Source organism: Tachypleus tridentatus, chromosome 8 (assembly GCF_004210375.1).
Source record: "Tachypleus tridentatus isolate NWPU-2018 chromosome 8, ASM421037v1, whole genome shotgun sequence".
NCBI lineage: Eukaryota > Metazoa > Arthropoda > Merostomata > Xiphosura > Limulidae > Tachypleus > Tachypleus tridentatus.
In genome coordinates, this window is record NC_134832.1 from 104,736,025 (window position 1) to 104,748,816 (window position 12,792).

Consider the following 12,792-nt stretch of genomic DNA (forward strand, 5'->3'; position numbering starts at 1 on the left):
TTGAAAGTAAATTTAAAGGTAGAGTGAGGTGTAGCAGAATGAAAACTTGTTAAACTAATTAAGTGTTGGGATTTATTGAATACCATTTGTAATATTCCAAGGAATAAGCTGAAGTAAGCCTTATTCATCAAGGACTGTTTCTTACTGTTACTTTCTTGTTTCTGTAGCCATAGTATAAGAACAAGTTTCCCTAAAAAGAACTTATGAGGCATGTGAAATATTATTTGTACAAAAATGCTTGTGAAGACTGATTTCATCACATAACAACCTGTTTTCTTGTTACACTGAGAGAAATAAGCTAAAAAATTTACAGTTTTCCCAGACATGCACACTAAAGTACATAAAACAGAAAATATCTCTAATATTGCAAAAATATGAAGAAATAGACCAGATTTCTTATTTTTACCTGCTCAAAATATATTGATTTTTGAAAATCTTTATATTGACATGCTACATTGTTGTGCTTTTCTAAGAACAAATTATCTTCCTTGATTATCAGGTATATTTGCATTATGTAGTTTCATTAATTTTGCTTAGAACTACTTTTCTTATGTCTCGTACATAATTGTTATAACTGCCTTAAAGAAAAAGATTTCTCTTCATAAACAGTTTCTTGTTATCATTACAGATTTTATATAAATTTTGGTAGTATTGTTTTTTAAAAACAACAACAACATAAACATGTTTATTTATGGTTAAATAAAAACTATTTTTCTGAAATATGTTTACACTGTGTTAGTGTAAACAGAGGAGTTATGTGTAAAGGTCATTTGTTTTTTTTAACTGGTAATGTTAATTAAGATTACTCTCTGTTTTAGAGCTGCAGCAGCACACAACATACCTATCATGTGTCAGGCTCAGGCTTTTGGGGGTGATCTAAACTGGAATAATGGTGAAGATAGAGGAAGGCTACCTCTTCACCAGGCAATAATGAGTGTATGCTTTCATTTTTTAAATTAAAGTAGTTACCAGTTGTGAAATAATTTATTGTTTGTTAATTATTTTTAAGATTATTAAAGGTAAAAATAATGTCTAATGTAAGTTGTTAGACTCACAATGTAAGTTCATATAATGAGCCATTTAAAATAATTTCATATGCCTCTCTTTGTTAGCAAATAAACATCAGTATTTCCAGTTACTTACATTCTCATACTCAAGAAACATAAGCACAAAATAACTAAAAGATTATTAGAATTTTTGATGTAGCTATGATAAGGCAAAACTAATTTTATAAAAGTGTTATTTTAAGGATCTAATATCATAGTTAAATATCCAGTTCATTTATGAAAATTACAGGGCATTGTTTGCTTTGTGTGTGTTATTGTTCTGTGTTCATGGTTGCATTATTTAAGCAAATAAAAATAATTAATGTATTGGTACCTTCAGTAAAAAAAAAGTTTACACTTCTTTGACAACCAAAAAAAAAAGAGGGTAAAGGTAAATATTATATTTGTGGTTCTTTTTTATGTTCTTTATTTATAATTGTAAAAATAACTGTTATAAAGATTAAAAATTTATTCAGTTAAATAAAATAATGAAGAAGTAATAATAATAGTAATAATTCTTCACCTGGTATGCCCGTAAGTAGCTTGTGTGTTACATCATTCAGTATGGTAACATGAGCTACTCATTCACTGAGTGATTTACAAATTGTGTGGCAGGATTATTAGTAAGACATGTATGCTTAAAACTTGGCAAATTTTGTGAAGATACAGTAAATGAATTCTGACCTGTAATAAACATTAATTCTGTAATACAGGATCAATCTATAGGACTGATTCCAGGTATTAAATGTGCCTTGTATGTTCAGTGGTAAGGAATACTTTGTTTTTAATTATACAGACTTGATGCCAAGTTACTCTTCCTGTTGTATTGGCCACACTTCATATTGAAGTGAACTGTTTTAAACTGCAAATATGACGAGACAACTTTACCCAAAGATCATGTAGTCATGCAACTTGATTGAACAGGTTACATGACAGATTATAAGGTGCCTGATTTACATACAAAATGAACTGAGAGGTGGTAACTGACATTTTTGTTTAGCAGTAGTTTTACCTGTTTTAATTAAATATTATAAATTCCAATTGTCTTTTAAATGTTCTCTAAATCAAAGGTTTGAATGTAATTATTGTTTCATTTCCCATTTCTCTTTAAGCAAACCATATGGGACAGTGAACAGTGAGAGTCAGTTTAAGGTGTACAACTGTATGTTGTGTTCATTCCTTAAGACATCTAATACTTTTTTTTATGGCACATAAATACATGTACTCTATCAGGACATCTTGTCTATTCTTTCATGGCTAAATTATGGAAAAGAAGTGTGTTATTTGACCATGACCATTTTAAAGTTGTGTAGGTCTTTATCACAGTGTGTGACAGGGAAAATACTTATAAAATATTAAGGTGTCTTTCATACTATATAGGGATCTATTATGGCTTGTGAATATTTACTTTTGAATGGAGCTAAGGTTAACAGTCAGGATGAAAATGGAAAGACTGCTCTTCATCTTGCCACTGAACTTGGACATACAGGGTATGATATTTTAACCACTGTTTTGTTTTTTATACAAATGTGTAATGTATGTATCTCTTTATTCCTAACTAGACACATTTATTTAACAGACAGTCATAATTGTACATTTTTACCCATCTTTATAATTTTTAAGATTACTGTATATTTTCAAGAAAAAGCTAGAGAAACAAGAAGAGACATTTTTTCACATACTAGGAGTCCACCTCTAAACCTGAAAATTATAGGCCTATGTTACCATTGACTTGCATATTAGTTTGTGTTAACATTCAATGTTATGAATTGTAAGATTAACAAAAACCAAAGCTCTATCCCTTGAATTAAATATACAAAATACTGAGTTTTATCTGTATTAAATGGAGTCCACCTCTAAACCTGTAAACTATAGGCCTATGTTACCATTGACTTGCATATTAGTTTTTGTTAACATTCAATGTTATGAATTGTAAGATTAACAAAAACCAAAGCTCTATCTATCCCTTGAATTAAATATACAAAATACTGAGTTTTATCTGTATTAAATGTATAGCCAAACACGTGCATATAGTTAAGTTTTATTTGTGTAAAATAGTATCATGTAATACTAATGGTTTTATGGAATAGTGTACAGTAATACTTTGTTACCTGAAATAAAGGCCAAGAACAATAATATTCTAAAGTATAGAATTAGGTGTTATTAATCACATTGCCTTAATAAAATTTACTTTTTATTGTTATGAATCATGTGGATTTTAGTTTAGAATTAAAGATTGAAATGTAAGGTAATGGTTTAACATGTTGAAAGTGTAAACTTGTAGTTAATTGTATGACTAAATCAGTCTTACATAGATTTTTTGTACAAACTCTACAAAGTATAAGACAGCCACTTATTTATTTATTTTCTAAATGTTTGCTTTAAGTATTAAATAAAAGAAGAGCATGATAATTTCAAACCATGAGATTTACTACTATTAGTATTATAACAAGCAAGGAGAATATTCCTTGGTTGGGATTGTTATATGTTATATTTATCAAAAATAGAACATACCAATGTTTAAATGATGTGTTTTGGAACACAAGTGTCTCTAAGGTATCTGTTTTGTTCTTTCAGACAAGTTTGTCAGTTGTTAAAAAGGGGAGCAGACCAACATATTGTTGATAGTGCTGGACATAATGCTCTTGACATAGCAGTAGCCAATGCTAATGCTGATATCGTAACATTGTAAGTATGGGATTTAACATGTGTTGTTTTACTGGTGGAATAATTATTCAAATAACATTGCTTTAACCCAATCAAAGTGTATACAAACATAGACTTAATCGTCTGTGAAGTGATATTAACACTTTATTTTTTATCACACACTTTGATTATAGTAATCACTTTAAGAAGACTTAGTGTCTGAAATGTTTTTGTTCATAAGCTTCACAAATATGGTTAAATCTCACAATCATTTCCTTTAAAATTAATTTGACAATAAAAAAAACATTACACTGTGCTTGTTTTAATCACCTTAAACAGAAATTTTATTTTTTAATAGAACCAGCCTTTAAGATTTGAAAACTGTCATTTGATTTTATACACAAGAAACTTGATGTAACATTATTATTGAAAGTATTAACTGATTATTGGAATAAATATATTTAAATATAACTGTTTATTATATATAAAACAGCCTAATTTTGTGTATTGAAGACTTGGAATATTGAACTTTGACCATTAAAAATTAAATGGTGTGAGATTAAGACATGAAGAACTAAATTACAAAACAATATGAAATTATTTGTATTTTCACCTAAATAACAGGCTAAGACTTGCTAAGTTAAATGAAGAAGTACAGAAGGATGAATTTGGAAATTCAGGTATGTTTTTGGAATCTGTAGTATACACGTGCTATTGACACTGTCAGTGTAAAACTAATAATTTGTATAGTTGTATTTGAAATAGTATTGGACACACACATGTATGACCACTTAATCAAATAGCTCTTGTTGTTTAATACACATGATATTATAAGTTTATTTTCAGCAAGTTACATGTATTTCTAAAGTTTGTGTAATTCCAAGAATGAATTTTTTAGCATTAATGATATCCAATAAGCACTGAAACATGAATATACACATATTTAACATTTATCACCTCTGCTGCCGAAGGTGGATAAAAGGTATGTTTTCACTTACGTGTGCATTTGAGTGTTTGTCAGCAAGATGTTTCAAAAATGGCAGAAAGGATTTGTACCAAAGTCAGTATAATTTGGACTATGATCCAACAGAAGAGTCAAGGTTGCAAAAATCTTAAAAAATCTATCTTTTAACAGAGGGGACTGATTTTTCACACTATTTTTGCTTAGTCAAAAATGGTCAGATTTTGATGGAACTTGGTAGACGTGTAGAATATTATTCCTCATTGTTCAATCAAAAATGATCCAAACATATTTTTATACTTTTTGAAAGCCAAATATGGTCAACACTATGTATTGGAGCTCCTCTAGTTGATCTGTTTGATGCATTTTGAGGTAAAAGTAGTTGTAATTTTTGTTGTTGTTGTTGTTTTTTTACATCTTGAACAAGATGAACCATGTAAAATGTAAATCAGGTATACAAGTTAAAGGTTTAGTAAGATAATTTCCATTATTTTCAGTGCAGGATGCATTTTGTAATGTTTATTATTTTTTAAAAGAAAATATCATAAGATAAATTCATTTATTTTGGAATGGTGATGAATATTTAATGTTGGTAATTTCTCTCCTGTATAAAAATCATTTAATTTGATTTGTGTAGTTTCTGTTATCTGGTACAGGATGAAAGATTCCACAAAAATATGTATTTTATAGGAGATGAAACCTTTAATGAGGTTGTTCGAGACTTTTCTCACATGGCTTCTCACAACCCTGAAAAACTGTGTCGTCAATTGAATTTGGCTGAGTGATTTAATGTAGGAGCAACAACATTATCACCAGTTTCATTTATCATTATTTCTACTATCATAGGATTTAAAGATTGCTAAAATTATGTTTCATGATTTATTTGATCATATAAACGTTATTTGTACAAGAGTGTTTGAAATATCTACATTAATTAGTTACTGCATATTTCTTTGTCAGATCTATCTGTTTTAAAACTTTGTGTTGTAAATACTGAAAGAAAGAATTCTATAATGGTATGGGACACATATGTATTTAAAAGACAAAGTCAAGATATGAATCTCCACCTGTTGATAAACATCTAGAAACAAAATAGTTTAATGAACTTTTTGAAATTGATATTAAAAATCAATGTGAGCCTTTTAAGCCCTATTCACACAACTTGCATCTGGGAACCAAACTACTTGTAGTTAATTGGAACAAAACTGTACATAAGCTTTAACCTTTTATTGCTTTCAAAACATTCCTTTAAAGACTAAGCTGTAGGCTCACCCTACACCATATAGTAAACAAATATATATAGTTAAACTTCAGCACTGTGATATTTTTTAGGAGGAAAGAAGCTTTATTGTACTTAAACTTTAAACATGTAATATTTTTATAGAATTAAAAAATGTTTTTCAGTGTACAGCTGATATTAGAAATGTTAGAACTTAGCTGCTTTTATTAAACCACTATGGAATGTAAACATTAATCCTGTAGTCTTTGTCAGTGATTCGGCTAGAGCTTGGTCATTGGGGTGGTTTAATTTTTTAAAATACTAACACTAGGTAACAAATGCACACATTTAGGAAGATCATGAAACATAATAAAATATTTCAGAAGTAATCAGTTAAAGTGAACAGTAACCACAAAATATAATATTTTATGAATTAAATAAAAACAACCTTTACATTTGTGTAGTGTTATTCTTTGAATTTTTCCTGTATCAAGGGTTACTGTTAAGGGGTGGAATTCCCCAAAACTGGTAAAATTTAAGTCATAAATGAGTTTCACGTTTAATTTTTTAACAGAATATTTATATTGGCATGCTCCTGCATTTTTCTCTTTTGAGGGTATTTAACTGACAGGTAGAGATAAAATGTTGGTGAGTAATTGATGAATGCATGAGTTGAACTCTCCAGCTTGTCATTTATGGAAATGCATCTGATACTTATCCTTCCATATATTTTGGCACTGTTCTAGTTCATTTCCAACAGTACTGAGGATGTTAACTGTTTGTATCCAGTAATCCTATTCAATTATATAAATGTTCACATAATGCAGTTAGAACAGGAATTGAGTCAAAGCAATTTGCAGTGTTTGAAAGTCCAGTATTTGCAACATATTCAAAAGATCTAATGTACTATTTGGCTTCTTATTTAAGTTTACTACAAATATTTTGGCAACAGAAATCTCACCTTCTAGAACTATTAGGCTAAACAACTTATATAAATACTGAAGTACAAATGTATCTAAGAATGAAACACTATTGGTAGCCAAAGTAACCATGACATTCATTAACTTTTTTTTTTTTTTATCACCACAAATTTATTTTTGTGGTATACACAACATTCAGTTAACAAGTAATAACATGTTTATAATCTCTATAATACTTCTGATGTGGTGGCATTTGTCCAAGCATGCGTAGTTTCTTTTATCTCTTTCTGTTGATAATAAACTTAACTCTCCGCTCTTTGGCAGTGTGTGATTTTCATGTTTAATAAGGCTAACCCTCACAGTAAACTTTCTAGCTGCATTTTACCATTCTGAAAAGTGTGTTTTCAGTCCTCATTACTTTGAGTGTATTCATGATTAAGAAAATGTTCTTGGATGTTTTAGTAAGGTCAGGGTTTGTTTGAGCTTTGTAACACATTACTTTAACTTTTCTGCCTGATCAAATAAGTGCATAAAAACTACTATGTAGATAACAGTTTAGATTTTTTAAAGAAAATAAATGCTCCTCCCCCTTTTACTTGATCCTCACTGTTGTATATTTTGCAGTGCTGAATAACGGAATTGCATATGAACAAACTACTTGAACCAACCATATTTCTCTCTCCCAAGATGCATTGTTAATTGATTGGAGAGCAAACGCCTGCCAAACTAATTCATGTTGGGTTTATATAAATGCCTCATATTCTTTGCCTGAAGAAAAAAAAAAAGAGAGTTTGAAGTGAATCAAAGTAGTGTACTGGCTCAAAGATATTCTGACATGTTAATAAGTACAAAATTCTATCTGTGAGCATAACAATATTTGTATAGCACTAAAGAATAATCCTGACATATTGGTTCCTGTGCACTGCAAATAACTAAAATATTATTCAGCTACATATTTTGCATTATAATTTTGTTAAACTACAAAGTTTCTTCCAAACTTAATTGAATGCTGACAGTTTTAACTTAGTGACATTTCATATTTGCCTCATTATACATAAATGATCATTTATTATTGTTTACGAATGCCTAGTATCATCAGCTAGTGTTGAATATGTTTATGATGCTTTTTACTTCCATTGATTATACTGTTCCTCTCAGCATCTGTAATTGTGAAATTTTGTTGTGATATGCAAGCAGCTTTCCTAGAAAGCCTTGAATGAAATTTGACCTCAAAAATCACTATTACATTTTCACATGTTTTTGGTCATTACCTTCTCTATGGCCTCTCATGGTAACACTGCATCAAACAACATGGTATATCTTCAACAAAATGGATCCTATGAGTTCATGATTCCTATATTATTTAGTATTGGAATTCTTCAGCTGTTGAGTAATATTACAACTTATGAAAATAGCTGAGTGAGCTGACCAAGTAAACATAGCACTCTGATGAAGTGTTTATTCTATATCTGTTTTTTAGGACCATTTAAAAAACAACACATGAGATAAGAGCTCTGAAGGGGTGAACATAAGCTAATTAGAATCAGTTGCATGTTATTTGTAATATTATTTATCTTTGTATTTTGTGTTAAGATATTAAAATTGTGAGGGATTGGTTCAAGCTATCCTTAAAAAAAGCCATGATATCAGTTGTTTTTTAAGGATTAAAAATTAGTCGGAAAACTTTTGAAGATCTTTATTAATTAAGGAGGGCTGTGTAAATGTTTAAGTATCCATCAAAATATTTGTTTTCCATCATTCAGCTGATCAAACACTTCATGTTGAAATTTAATAATGTTAAAAAAATATTGGTATCAAATAACTTTTATAAATAAGTAATGTATTTTGTATTTTATTTCCAACTTTGTGATTAAAAACATTCCCTGTTATGTTATTGTATTGCACTCTGTTATTTTTCAACAGTGATAATTCTGCATGCTAGGCAAACCAAAGTATATATACAGGTGTTTATATGTGCATATACTTAAATGTTGGTTGTGTAAATTTAGTATTTTAAAATAACTGAAAATTTTTAGGTGGTACAAATGAAGTACAAAAAAGAAACTTTCATTATCTTCTTTTGAGAACAAAATAAAATAACTATGTGGAATATTAGAAAACTTCGGATGTTACTAAAAAGTGATATCATAATTTAGGTTTACAAGATTCAACACAAAGAATATTTAGAAGAATATAGATTGCAAATATAATGTACAACTATTTAAAAATGTTTTCTGAATAGATACAGATAAGTCATTTCATATAGTCATATTCTAATTATGTTTTAGTGTAATATATGTTAATTCTGTAAAGTTGAAAGATCTGATTGCTTAGTTAATTAAATGCAAGGTTTGCAGGTGCTGTAACTTGTTGACAAAATATTATATTGTGAAAAAGACCAATGAGTGTATTGATATATTTGTAATACATTAGATTTTATTAAGATTAGTTCTATAAATTGAATAGAATACTTGTTTCATCTTTGCACAAAGTTCCTATATACTGTAGCAATTACATATCATTACATCAGGGTTAAGACAATCTTGGTATATGGCCTATAAAATACTTATTTCAGAACAAAATGTTTTTTGTTTCATTATAAGTTACAGCTTTTACAGTAAATGTTTCAATCATTGTTGTGATCCAGACATTGTACCTGTTCTAAAAAACAAATCACTGACTGTATATCATAAATTGTTTATTTAAGAAAAACAGTTACCATATTTTGATTTGTTGCACTTTATAAATGCTTCAAGCCACTGTGATGGCAAGCTATGAAATATTAACAACTTTTCATTCATAAATTTTAATAGATACTTTATTATAATATGTGATTTTATTTCACTTTAAAAATTATTTTGTTTGTCATTAAGTCAGTACCGAAATATAAATTATTTATTGTGCTTTTCTTTTCACACAGTTGTTTTCTTCATCATAATGCATTCAAGGTTGTTGTCCTTTTAGTACAGATTTTTCATTCTAAAGTCTTTTGATTTTTAGTGATGACGAGAAACCCACTTGTTGAGAAATTTATATGCAAAAACGGCTCGTTTGGGCTGAGAAAACACTTTACATAGAAGGTCGAAACGTTGTTCGCTCTTCTATGTAAAGTGTTTTCTCAGCCCAAACGAGCCGTTTTTGCATATAAATTTCTTTTGATTTTTGTATAAGAATTATCCTTTCAGTGTGAAACTGCAGGTTGTATTCAATGCTACCACTTTATTATGAACTATTTAGGGTGTTCTCTAAGTGTACTTCATCATGAAGGTTCTGGTTGTATTTTGACACAGTGGTATTATGTCTAGCTGGTATATCATCCTCTCACTCTGTTTCTTTTATCCAAAATGTTTAGGATTAATTAGTAGTAAAATGGTATGTCAATATTTTGTTCAGTTCCAGTAGTAATTATATGTTACTTTTTTGATGCCAGCATTATTGTTCGTATTTGTTGTGAGGAGTAACCACTGTTATACCAAGTTTTTGTTGCATCTGTCAAGTAATTTTTTTCAGTATCAAACCTTGTTATACCAGATTTTGATTTTTGTTATAAGTATTAAACATTGTTTCTTTTAAAGTATTGAGCTTTTCTGTGTGAACTGTTAGTCCCTATTTTAAGGATTAAAAATTGATATATTTTGTTAAAGTTAAAGTTAATTTTTATATCAAATTTGAATCATTTACTTAATAAAACTGAGAAAAACATTCATGGATGAAATTTGTTATTTAACTACATACATACATAGTCTGATTTTTATCAGTACATGAATGACAACAATTGATTAAGGACGTATTTTTGTATATCAGTGAAACTAAATGAAACGCAGTTGTTTTATTGATTTTTATTATAACATGATATGTCCTTTTTCAGTTATTAGTGTAGTTTTGCAATATAATTTTGAGTGCATGAGTAAATATAGCAGCCAAAATTGAACATTAAACAGATATCTAAATATACCTACATGAAATATGCCATATCAGTCAGTTGTAACATTATGACATGTAATCTGTGTATGTTTGATAAGTATTTCTATTTTACACTCATGTAATCTTCATCAGAAACACATTTGTGAATGGGTAATTTTGGTAAAGGGCTATCTTTGTTCAGGGTTCTAACTTTCTTTGAACAGTATTATTTTACAACCCTAATTAAGTTTAAATTTAATTAAAATGAAGTTTTTGCAAACAGAATAAAAATTTTTTATAGGCATTTCATTCAAAGAATATTAAAAAATTGCTGAAAAAATGAAATATTACTCAAAAACTATTCTATCATATACTTGCTATTGGTCACATCTACATGTTCACATTTTCCTGAAGATTTGGGAATCTTAATCTTTTCTGATTACCAACACATGACTTTTGTCAGAATTTATTCTTTTTTTTTTTTTTTTTTCATGGTGCCAAGAGTTATATTGTAAAATAAATCCTCAGCATCCTGTCTTTATAATACTGAGGGTCCATTATGCAGCAAGAAAAACTTTGGGATATTGTTAGGAATAAGTCAAGATAAGCACTGGCTGATTGAAGAAAAAAATGGCCAGATGGGTCAAGAATTTGATCTTAAATAAAAGTCTGGATTGAAAATGCAAAATCAGGTCAGTTCCAATTGGTTAAAAGTTCAGCTAGGTATGTATCAGATCATCCTATAAGTAATGTCTGAAAATTTAATACAGAAAGTGCATCATCATTTCTGTCTTTGAAATGTAGTAGGATGTGAATAAAAATGTTCAGACAATTAAAAAAAACTAACCCTACTCTACTTTTTCAGATCATTAATCAAATAAACACTTATGAAGATGGACGTGTCTGAGGAGTGCATTACGCATATAATGCTTTATGAGTTTAAAAAAGGTAATAGTACAGCAGAAACTACACAAAACATTCAAGGTGTTTATGGTGAGGAGTCTCTCAATGAAAGAAAATGTTAAAGGTGGTTTCTGAAGTTAAGACCAGGTGACTACAGCTCAAGTGATGCACCACATTCAGGTCATCTTGTTGAGTTTAATGATGACTTACTGCTGGCTGCACTTGATGAAGATTGTGCTGTAACAGTTGAAGAATTAGCACAGAAGCTTAATTCAATCCATTTAACAGTTCACTGTCATCAGCAACAGCTTGGAAAGGTGTCAAAATGTGGAAAATGAGTCCCTCATAATTTGACAGAAGCCAACATAAGAGCAAGAGTGGACATTTGCACTTCTCTGTACTCTTGTGAACATAACTCACCTTTATTGGACAGTTTAGTGACTGAAGATGAAAAATGGATATATAATAAAAATGTTAAGTGCTGCAGGTAAACTGACTAAAGCACAGCCCAAAATGGATCTCCATACTAGAAAGTCTTGTTAAGCACTTGGAATATTGTTGGCATGATCCACTTGGAGTTGCTGCCTCTCAATGTAATGATTACATCAGACTTCTACTGTCAACAGTTATAGTACTTGAATGTTGTGCTGAAAGAAAAGAGGCCTGCTTTGATCAATTGTAAAGGTGTTGTGTTACACTAGGATATTCCACAGCCCCATACAGCAAGGATCACATGTTCAAAGACTGAAGAGCTAGATTGGGAAAAACTTCCACATCCTCGTTATTCTCCAGACCTTGCCCACCTGATTATGATTTATTTCGAAATTTGCAGAACTATCTTGATGGAAAAGAGCTTGGAACACATGAAGATGTCAAAACTACACTCTCCTTATTCTTTTCCTCCAAACCCCAAGAATTTTATAGAAGTGGCATTCAGATGTTTGTGAATCATTGGAAGTAATTAATAATAATGGAACATACATTATTGATTAAATAACATTAAAAGTGTTTGAAATCCTTTTTCTCTTTCTGAACCTGAAATCAGACATTACTTATGGGATGACCTGATAAATTGAAAAGAGTAATATTGCTCAATTACAACTATTTCTATGGACATTCCTGATTACTGTGAATGTTCTGACAGTTCTTTAAGTGACCAATACTTTTAGCTTTGCTGTTCTTTATCATCCCTGA

General features: G+C 29.5%; 1 pseudogene across 1 annotated transcript in view; it reads left to right on the plus strand.

The window, feature by feature from the left end:
* The window catches only part of LOC143223118 (uncharacterized), a 105,408-nt pseudogene extending 94,912 nt beyond the window's left edge, over positions 1-10,496 (plus strand). Inside the window, exons 21-25 of the transcript XR_013012671.1 lie at positions 819-936; positions 2,427-2,536; positions 3,624-3,734; positions 4,317-4,372; positions 5,344-10,496. The product of XR_013012671.1 is annotated as an uncharacterized LOC143223118 (transcript). The remainder of the gene's footprint in view (positions 1-818; positions 937-2,426; positions 2,537-3,623; positions 3,735-4,316; positions 4,373-5,343) is intronic.
* The last annotated feature ends 2,296 nt before the right edge of the window (positions 10,497-12,792 follow it).